Source organism: Spermophilus citellus (genome assembly GCF_964194105.1).
Source record: "Spermophilus citellus genome assembly, chromosome: 6".
Lineage (NCBI taxonomy): Eukaryota > Metazoa > Chordata > Mammalia > Rodentia > Sciuridae > Spermophilus > Spermophilus citellus.
In genome coordinates, this window is record NC_138187.1 from 64,199,176 (window position 1) to 64,210,897 (window position 11,722).

Sequence of the window (11,722 nt, forward strand, 5' to 3'; positions counted from 1 at the left end):
ATCTCCAGTTCCAGGGTGTATGGGCCCAGGGGCACAATCAAAGGTTTGATAGCCCACAGTTATTGTTTGACCGCTGGGGGAAGATATTACTGCTGGGGCTATAGGCTGTTTGGGTCCAGATGGGGCCTTTTGATCTCCGAGCACCTGATTGGGTCCTATTAAACTTCCAGTAGGCTGTTCTGTGGTCAATTTAAGCCGAAAAAGCAGGCCAGGATTGTACTGTCCGGGGGTGTAAATACGCAGCCCCCAGAGATATCCTTAAGTCCAATCTGGCTGCTGTTTTCCATTGGAAGTAAACTGAATAGTAATATCTGATTCTCCCTCTATTGTTTACCAGAAATGGGTAACATCATTTTGCCAGACATCATTGGTGTGTAAGCCTCTAGGATTAACACTTAGACTAGGGGAATGAATGAATGGAGCACACACTGGGCATAAGAAAACAATTTGTAGAGTCTGATCACGTGAGCACCCCGCACAGAAGCGTAAGGATTATGCATTTAGATGGAATTTAGCATGGAGCTAAGGAGTTGATCCGTTTGTAATTGTTCCATGATAGTAAATTGTCTGCCAATATAAGGGGTTGCCTCAATAACTGAGGCTAAATTAGCAACATAGAGACTATCAGTATACACATCAAGTGGGATGGAATTGTATAGTTTAAGGGCCATAATTAGAGCCTCAACTTCTGATATTTGGGCAGACAGTCTAGGAACAGGGTGTCGAATTACTTGAGATCCATCAAAAACAACAGCAAACCCCCCTCTTGCTCCGTCTGTATAAACAGTCTGAGCTCCCGGGATAGATTCCCCTTTAATAATTTTAGGAGAAATAATAGGACATTTTTTGAGGTCTTCTAGAAGTTTATGTCGGGGAAAGTGATTATTAATTTGACCTTTGAAATTACAAGGGAAGAGACACCAAAGATCATGTTCTTGTTGGAAATTTAAAATCATATCCTGGGTATAAGGTTGAATAAGAATGTCAAAAGTTTTTCCAAACAGTGCATCACCCAAATATTTGGCCTTCCAGATCAGATTCATCACCAGTTCATAAAAGGGAGTTATTACCCGAGAGTTAGAAGCAGGTAAATGGACCCAATAGATGAGACCTATTTGTCAAAACACTGTAGTAGGAGTTAATTTTGATGGCAGGATTATAAATGATAGGGGTATAGAATAGTTTATCTGGGTAACCTGCATATCTTGTAGGGCCTTCTCTATCAGTCTTAATGATTGTAGAGCCTCAGGTGTGGGATTCTCTTGTAGGGCCTTCTCTATCAGTCTTAATGATTGTAGAGCCTCAGGTGTGGGATTCTCTTGTAGGGCCTTCTCTATCAGTCTTAATGATTGTAGAGCCTCAGGTGTGGGATTCCTGACTGAGCTGGGGGAAGGGTCTCCTTGGAGGAGATCATACAGAGGCTTAAGTTCCTGGAAAGAGAGGAGTTGGCACTGTTGTTAAAGTTATAAACATACCTCTTAAGAGAGGGGGAAAGGGAGAAACCTTTAGCAACTTGACGTTTCTCCCAAGAATGATCCTGACAAGGCGTAAATGTTGGGGGGAAACCAAGATTAGGGGTACAGTAAGGAGAGGCCTTAAAATGAGTGGCATTATAAAGACTATTAGAAGAAGGAGGCACTGGGATTAGTACTTCGGAGATAATAGCCAAGGTAGTTATGTTTAAAGCAGAGCTATTTACGGGGGTTCCTGAGCCTGATTGTTCCCCTGAGGCTACTTAGCTCAATACAGCACTGAGAATGCTTCCCTGAGACCTGACTGGACCGCAATGGGTCCTTCCAGTTAGTCAAATTCTTGGTCTTAAGGCTAATACAATGAGCGTTCCCGAAGCCAAAACAAGAAACTCCTGTGAGATTAACTTGAGATTGATTAAAAATGCTTTCCACCTGAATTAGTGTGAAGGCGGCATCCACTCCATAAGTGCGCACAGACTCCGCCAGGGTCTTCAATTTATCATCTTATGAGTTTAACATAGAAACCTGTGGAATCAAATTTTGTCTGAAAAAGATATCTTCCGTTAGCATTTACAGGTAGGCATTTTTAAAAATACAGTTTCTGAGTAGCTCCGGTAGAAATCTGAAACGCAGCAGTACAGGTTAGTGGCTGGAAGGCGGGACTAGAAGTCCTGTCTGAGTGACTGTGGAAGAACCAATCGGTAGCCCCCAAGAGTGTGGGAGGTGGGACCAGGAAGTCGCTCTTCCGCCAGGCAGCCCATGGTTACCATGGTGATGCAAGCAACACGGAGTCCGTCGCTCACCCTCGGGGCAAAAGTTCCCCAAGATTTCCTAGCCGACCGCACCTTGCCTGATTTTGTTTGCATTTTTCCCCGCCTGGCCAAGCTCTTACTGCGGCAGCAGCCTGCTCTGTTTCTGGACCATCCCCGCACACTCCGGCTTCCGGGCCGGGGCGGGCTCCTGTTCCCTTTTCCCGGCTGCAGTGGGCGTCCCTGGGCATAGATCCCAGGGTCATAATTAATCTGCTGCTGCGGCACCCATGGCACAGCAACAGAAGGAACACAGAAAACGAAAGATACAGACGACAAAAAAAGAACACAGAAAACAAAAGTGAAAGTACACATAGCAGCTGCAATAAAATATGAGGCTCTCTCTTTCTTTGTAGAGGAGCTGACCCCGCTTTGGTCGCGGATCCCACTTACTGGGACTATCCCCGCTTTGGTCGCGGGTCCCACTTACCTGGGACTATCCGGTGCACCACCCCTGACGTCTGAAAGTTCTGGTTCCCGGGTTTCGGCACCATTTGTCGCAACCCCCTTGCCCGCAAGGAAGACGCAACACCGGGAATCTTCTTCCAGTCGTTTATTCAGGTTCTCGAGATCTCTTCCACTCTACTCTCTTCTTCATCTTCCTCCTCTCTCTCTTCTTCATCTTCTTCTCCGAATGCTCCTACCAGCCTTAATAAAGCATCTCAAGCCCCAATGCGAAGCTGCCACGTGGAGCTTTCTCATAGGGTGTTAGAAAACCACGCACCAACTCTCCCAATTAAGGAGTTGTTTGTCACAAACCACAGTCGAGCCAACGCCATCTTGTAATGGCGACCGCAGTCCGCAGAAACGGCTCACTACAACTGCTGACTCTTCTTTCTCCACTGTCATCACCTGACTTCAGGCGGCTATCATCTCTCTCCTGAACTGTTGAAATGGCCACTTGTTTAGCCTCTATGCTCCTCACTCTTGTCCACCTTCAGCTGTACTATAGGCGTCAATAGTAGCGACCACTTGAGAGTGTGAATCAGCTCTCCCTTGCTCGCCCGCTTTGCTCAATAATGTCCATCACACCCAAAACAAACCTCATGTCTTTGAGAGCACATTCAAAATTGGATATATTTCTCCAAACTTGTCTCCTGTAAGTCTTCACCTTGCTTTTTTGTGCACCATCTACACCCAATTTTATGTACTGATGTTAATATGCAAGCTCTGCCTTTTCTACTTCATAGAAGATACTCTGTCTTTTTGGAGTAATCTTCTAAACTATATACTCATTATTATAATGTCATATTTAACCCCAGTACTTGGTCTAAGTCAGCCATATTTTAGCCAGTCAGTGTGTGATGGAAATTATGATAGAAGCTAAAGATGATATCCAAAAAAGCCATTTTTAGTTTGTTAGTTTTGAAAAAAGATTACCTTTTGTAAAAAAAAAAAAATTCTTCAAATAGCTAGCTCCTTCTTTTCCAGGTCGCTGCTTAAAATGTGACTTCCTCAGAAACACCTTCCCTGGTCTCCCATCTGAAGTTGCTTCCCCTTGTTATTCTCCAACACTGTACCCTACTCATTTTGTTATACTGAGGACAATTTGGAATTGTATATGTTTTCATTGTTTATTTACCATCTACTCCACTAGAATATAAACTCAGTGAAGCCTACCTACTTTGTTTACCCTTGTTTATGCCTAGCTCAGGGTCTGGCTCAACAGATACTTGATAAAAGAATGGGTGGAGGGCAACCTATGCAAACATCATTTAGGCCTTCTCCCACTTACCAGCTCTGTGGTTCCTCATTGGGTGGGGCCTACCTTCAGTTGATTTCTTCCTCTTCTTCCCACACTAATATCACTGAGGGGAGAGACCTCAAGAAAATATAACAGTAATTTCCTAATGTAAAATGCAGAAGATGGTCTTTAGAAACTATTTGGAATAACTTTAAAATAAAAATTATAGTATGAATCATAAAGCAAGAAATGATATACTCATTATTATAATGTAATATTTAACCCCAATACTTGGTCTCAGTCAGTCATATTTTAGCCAGTTTGCATTGGAAATTATGACAAAAGCTAAAGATGATATCCAAAAAAGCAATTTTTAGTTTGTTAGTTTTTTAAAATATTACCTTTTGTAGAAAATTAGAACAATTTTTATTCTCACATTTCATCCCCAGTATTGCTGAGATTACGAGGCACGAATTCCAGCTTTTAGACATTTAGAAATTATATGTTCTACCCCATACAGTATAAGGGAATGTGATGCTACTGACTCACAGTTAATTGAATAGGCATTTGCTTTGTTTATTCAGCTGTGGTATGGGTGTGAGTTACTCCATCAATCCTCTCCTTCAGTTCCATTTCTAACCACCAGAACACATTAGGGAGTTTTTATTCCTATAGAAATTAAGAGATCTACAAATCTTTCTTTCATTAGCATCGTGCTTTCATTAGCTTAGGTAATGTTCGAGACCCATGCACTGTCACCTTGTCAAGTGTGCATGTCGGTGTGTGTCTGTGAGATTAATAAATTGCAAGTGTCTTATCCTGAGTACAGTGTGTCTATTTTCCATCCTTAGTGCTGTCCTAACTGTATTTCACCCTCACTCTATTTAAGTGATTTATGATATAAATTAGAGTTGAAAGGGTATCATTTAAAATTTTTTGAAGCATGAGAGTTTTAAAGTTACTGTTTTACAGTTGGCAGCTTATACACATTTTAGAATCTAAACAGTAATTTAGAATATGACTAGTAGAAGCCTGCTAGAAATTATTAGATGTAGCTAGAAAATTTACATTATTTATTATATGTATATATTGCATAAAATTGACATTTTTAAACACTTAAATTCTAGCAAATATTTTATAGTATGTTACGGCATCGAACCCACAAACACCTTGGCAAGCAAGAATTATCATTTGCTCTTTACCAAGGAGTAAGAAACGTTAAGTACCATACCCAGTGTCCCACAACTGATATATACATGCAAAAGTTAAACCCATTTGTGTCTGGCTACAAAGTCTGTGCTTATGGCACTGTGAGAATTCTACTTAATTTAACCCCATGTGTTAGAATTCCAGTATTCTACAATGTACTGTTCTAATTCCTGAGTTCTGCAATTATATGACTCTATTTAACACACATCATAAATTTTCAGCTGAAATAAATCACTCAGAAGTAACAGGAAAAGGTTGCACGCAGTTTTGTGATGTTCCATTATGCAACATTATGCATTTGTGAAACTAGAATAACACAGGAAATAGTGTAACTGAAGTCTGGTAAAAATTTGGCAGTGCAAATAGTTTTAATCTCATTTCTTAGGATGTAATTTGTTCCAAACATATTTTTTGAAGAAACAGTTTCCATTTGACAAGAGACACATATGGACACAATTTTTTTTTTCCAGAGAGACACGTGTAAAATAGCTGGAATTAATTTTTAAGTCAATCTAGAGACAAGGAAATGCCTCCCAAGCATCCAAATTCAGATGTACATGCAAACTTTGGGCTGAGAGAAAGTTTACCTGTGCCATTGGAGGACTAGGGGGATGAAAGTGGCTGAGGGGTGGTCATCAGGGAGATAAGAAAAAAAGGGGAAGAATTCTTTTATTTTTATTTATTTATTTTTATATTTTAGTAAACCCAGAGTCACTTTACCACTGAGCCACTGTCTCAGCCCCCCATTTTTTAAAAAAATTTTAATTTTGAAGCAGGATCTCACTAAGTTTCTTAGGGCCTTGCTAAATTGTTGAGGCTGGCCTTGAACTTTCAATCCTCCTATTTCAGCCTTCCAAGCCACTGAGTAAGGGGAAGAATTCTGAAAGAAAAGTTTTAAAACAACTGAAGAAGAGGAATTAGAGTGAAACATTCCGATTCAGGGTATTAAACACACAAATCTTGATCAAGATGCAGGAGAACACACATATGACACACACCACCATTCTCATCAACACTGATTAGCACAACAATTGAGTCCAGGGTGAGATGACAGTTCTGGTGTCTGATTGAAGGTACTGTTTTCTCTCAACATTCACCTCAATGTTCTTTCCCAATTCCCTCAGTATCTATATTCAGTCTATGTGCTTCACATTTATTTGTTCTGATGAAAAAGATCTTGTGGTTTATAAATATACACATTCACGGGAGTTAAAGTGTCTTGTGGAATTCTAATACTAACATTTTCTCTTTATGAACATTTATATCCCCCAATAGTTTTCTCTTTATAAATATAAATGATTTGTTCAAACAGTTGGATTCTGGGTTAAGAAAACAGATCAATTTTATTTCTCCTCCCCTTCCAAAACCCTATTGAAATGAGATAAAATATATTGTGAAGTTATGTTAGTTACCTTTTGCTGCATGAAAAATTACATTACAACCTGAGAACTAAACACAACAAGCAACAAGCAACTGGAATCTCATAGTTTGTATGGGTCAGAAATTAGGGAAACAGATTAGCTGAAATTTTCTAGTTTAGGATCTGTCATGAGGCTGCAATCAAGATGTTAACTAAGGTTTCAATCGTTTCAATCATCGGAAGATATGACTGGGCCCTGAGGATCCTTCATCAAGTGCATTCACATAGCTATTAGCAAGGGACCTCAGTTCTTCACCATGAGGAATCCTCTGGAGGGCAGCCTGAGCGTCGCCTTGAAATGGCACCTGGCTTCCCTCAGCGAGTGATCTAAGAGACAGAGGGCAATGTAAAGCCACAAGGTCTTTTAAGACCTCACCTCAGAAGTCACAGCCATCTTATATTAGTCACACGAACTGGGATATGATGTGAGAGAGCACTAATAAAGAGGTGGGTACCAGCATTGTTGGGGGTTATCCTGAAGGCTGGCTACCACAAAATGATAAATCAAAAGAAGTACAGGAAAAAAGGAAAGAGTAGACATTGGAAGATCAAAAAACTTGAAGACTTTTTGATAAAAAGTAAATATAGTTAAACACTGAGTATGGTGACATATGCCTATAATCCTAGCTACTTGGGAGGATGAGGCAGGAGGACCTCGAGTTCAAGGTCAGCCTGAGAGACGTAGTGAGACCCTGTTTAAAAAATGAAATAACAGGAGGAATGTCAACTCTTCAACATGGAGCAACATGGAGGCGGAGGTCCATAAGCTCAAACTGATGTTCCAGAAAGCTGACTCTGATCTGGATTACATTCAGTAGAGGCTGGAATATGAAATCAAGACAAATCATCCTGATTCAGCAGGCCAGAAAAATCCAGTTACTGTCCTAAAGGAATTGTCAGCGATGAAGTCTCACTATCAATCTTTATATGCACGTTTTAAACCAGTTGCTGTTGAGCAGAGAGACTAAGAGCCGCATTTATGCTACTTTGAATAAGACTATGACCATGATACAAGAACTACAAAAGCAAACAGATCTGGAGCTGTCACCAGATTCTTCAGCTGTCACTGAAGAAGAGAAAACTGTGAGACATAACAGACTCATGAAGAAATGGACATGCAAAAGGAAACTAAGGAAGAGATCCATTCCAGAGAAATTTAGGAAGATGTCTTGTTAACACTTGATGATTGGAGGTGGGGGGCTGGTAAAGGAGAGGAGGTTTGGCTTGAGTGATAGGGTAGTGATGTCTTTAATATGAGTGGAAATATAAGAGCAGATATTATCTATATAAAATTTAGCCCCACGCTCCCCCCCCCAAAAGAAAAGTGGAATGGAAATGCAGGGATTTAAATATATATTTATAAATATACCCAGCTTTTTTTTTCTTTTTTGGTAATCCTGGGGTTTGAACCCAGGGCTTTATGCATGTGAGGCAGGCACTCCACCAACTGAGCTATATCTCCAGCCCAGTATACTTAGCTTTGCAGTTTTAACTAAGGAAATCCCTTAACACTATTTTGGACCTGTTTTTCTTTTTGTATAGTTGAGATAATGTAGATATTCTGCTTTGTCATAAAATAATGTTTATTTATATCTCAGGCAGTCAGTGTGTGAATGAGTATGATTTAGAAATTAAAGAATAAGCAACATATTGTTTATATATATATATATATATATATATATATATATATATATATACACACATTTGTATAAAACTTACATTTAAAAAAATTAGTTGTAAATGGACACAATATCTTTATTTATTTTTATGTGGTGCTGAGGATTGAACCCAGTACCTCACATGTGCAAGGCTAGTGCTCTACACTGAGCCACAATCCCAGCCCCAAAACTTTCACTTTTTGAAATGTTGATTATAGATGGGAATCATTATTGATGAGACCATTAATATATGATGTATAATCTCTCATAAAACCTAATTAATGTAATAAGTTGGCTTTTCTGTGATAGCCTCACTTTTATTTTTTTCCTATCCCTTCTGCCTGCTAATGTTGAACAACATGAGCTTTTCTGCAAATGCTGTGTTAGACTATTCCTGTGGTATTTCAACAATCCCTTTGTTTTCCTTCAAAAAACAAACAAACAAACAAAAGAAATAACAAGTGCTGTGGATATGGCTCCGTGGTAGAATGCTTGCTTGGTTTGTATGTGGCTCTGGTTTCATATCCCCAATACTGCAAAACAACAACAACAAAAAAATAGAATTATAGAATGCTTAGGGAACCTTGGACATAAAAACCTATGGATGTGGTCAAATTAATACTTAGGAGAAATTTTATAGCCTAGACTTATTATTAGAAAATCCAGAAGATAGGAAAATATATAAATGAGATATTCAACTCAAATAAATTGTAATTAATTACTAATTGCTTCTTAGTACTCTTGAGCAATATAACCAAAAATGCTTTCTTTTAAAAGGTCAATAAAATTACCAAGGTTTTTGAAAGTCTGATCAAGAATAAAAGAGAAAATATATCCCAAACCCTAAAACCAGCAGGGAGAAGGATACTTAAAAATTACTAGAAGTGCTATATATATATCATTATACTAATGTGAAATTTTAAAGAAGGCAATTACTTTTCAGGAAAAAAATGAATAACCAAATTCATTTTAAAAGACACAGAAACTCATCAAGGAAAGAACATTAATAATCCTAAGCAGGAGAGAAAGTGACCAAAAAGATCTGGGCTAATGCTTTGAGGAAGACTCATTCCATTCTTAAATAAAGGTTTATTGAACTCCTTTTATGTTTCAGGTGCTGTTTTCATAACAATAAGCCTAAGTGAGTCCCTGCCTACAGAGAGCCTTCATCTTAAAACAGTGTACACAGTAATGAAGTTTCCTGATTTATTTTACAAATCAAACCAATCCTGATTCCAAAATGAGACACACATAGTCCCATTACAAATCATGAAGGTAGAAGGAACGAAGAGGCAGATAGGAAGAAAGAGAAAAGAAAACAATACATAATAGAATAAAGAACTAATGTTTATGATCTTAAATCCAAAAGTTAACTTAAATAAGTTATTGAAAATTGAATCCTACAGTAAATAATCCATTATGATTCATACATTTTATCCAGTAAATAGTCCAACATTTTTAAATGAATTAAACATAACCATACAACAACTACATAAAACAACTACCAAAAAATTTAAAATGATCCAAGCCACTAAAAAAATGCTGAAGGAGGATTTTATCAAATTCAACATCTTATTAGAGTTACAAATAACTTGTAAATTACAATTTTCAGTAACTTGTAGTAGATTCTGTTTTATTTTTGCCTTGCCAGCATTCTTTCTTTCTTTTGTTCTTTTTTTCTTTCTTTCTTTCTTTTTTTTTTGGGGGGGGCGGGTACTTCTGGAACCACCAATAAGTGGAATATAATTGGGGACTCCAAGGAATTTCATCTCCCAGTTCTCACACCTTTGCATACCCACTCTTCCTTTACTCTGAATTTGGCCCTGCAACTAGTTCTGGCCAGAATATTACTATATGTGACAAAGCAGACACTTAGTAAATACTTGCATATCGGTGATTATTCTCTAGGAATTCAATCATCTAGGAATGAACCTAGGTGATGTGTACATGAGGAAGTTCAAGAAGTTCAAGGAGAAACCCATGTGAAAGAAATATAGGTATTCCCTCTGATAACCACTTCTAAAGCCCATTTGAAGACCAGCTGTTAGCCATGTGAGTGAAGCCATTATAGACCTCCTAGCCATCCATCCTAGCTTTCCAGCCAACACCAGATCCACAAATCATGAGCAATGATAAATCATTGTTTTAAGCCATGGACTTTGGTGGTAGTTTGATGCACAGCAATAGATAACTAAAACACTCCCAACAGAAAAATATTTAGTCTAATAGTTTGAATTGTACCAGTGGCATCCTGACCAATTAAAAGAATTGGTAAATATTTTTTTTCTTTTTAAAATTTTTATTATTTTATTTTATTTTTTTGTGGTACTGGGGATTGAACCCAGTAAAGATGTACACCAGACACTAAATCATTTGGGCATCATGGATCATATGATCTCTGTTCAGCTATTCCATAATTACTCAACTCTGTCCTGATAGCACAAAAAGAGATATGGGGGGAGGGAGGGGGGAGAACACAAATGAATTACGTGTTGATTTCTGTAAAACTTTATTTTTAAAACAGGCATCAGGCTAGATTTGGCCAGTGGGCTGTAGATGCCAACTCTCAATTAGAGCATCTCATTCCTTAGCCACAGGATTTTGTCCAGGGAAAGAAACATGATACAGTCAGATTTGCAGCTTGAAAACTTTGTGTTGGGAAAAGAAAATCATGTTACCTGCTGCATTTGTAAGTGGAGGAAGAAGATTTGAGGATGCTGACATGAAGAGATCAATGCCTAAGAATGGCACTAACACTAAGGGATATGCAGGATATGCAGTACTATTTTATTATATGCCTCACTAACACTGAGGGATATTTCTTTCACATGGGTTCCTCCACATGCCTGCGTGATCACCTAGGTTCATTCCTAGGTGGTAGAATTCCAAGGGTGTTGGAAAGAGGGAACCAACTGGCAAAATTTGGACCTCTGATTCCAAGTGCATCTTTGTCCCTTTCTTAGTACTTACTTATATAAGTACTTATTTATTACTTACCTTTTTAAAGGCTTAAATGAGTAAGTTTAGTTAGCCATCATTGTAGACAAATGAGTTATTTATTTCTTTATTCCTTCCTTCACTGGACAATGATTGATTGAGTCCTCCAACATACAAAGCACTGTTCTAGGAGCTGGAAGTACAGTAGGATACCAGACAAACTAGTCTCCTACTCTTATGACCCTCACATTCAGATGGAATGTTAAGTAAGTATATTCTGTAACTTCAGGTACTGTGTATACTACGAGGAAATGATGCAAAGTGTGATGGACAGTGGTTATTTGGAGAGGTGGTTAGACAGATGATGATAAGGAGCCTGGTCTCATGAAACAGCCACAGAAGAATGTTCCCTGCAGAGAAAGCAGCAAGTAGGGTGCTTGGAGGCAGGAATGAACTGGTTTGTTATGGGAGCAGTAGGAAACACAATGCAGATAAGGCATGCTCTATAAGGCAGAGGTGGGTGCAAGATAAGG

The 11,722-nt window shown here is 38.7% G+C and overlaps 1 pseudogene across 1 annotated transcript; it reads left to right on the forward strand.

The window, feature by feature from the left end:
• The first annotated feature begins 7,340 nt into the window (after positions 1 to 7,340).
• On the forward strand, positions 7,341 to 7,770 carry LOC308651246 (SKA complex subunit 2-like; annotated as a pseudogene). Its single transcript has one exon. The product of its transcript is annotated as an SKA complex subunit 2-like (transcript).
• Positions 7,771 to 11,722: the final 3,952 nt, after the last annotated feature.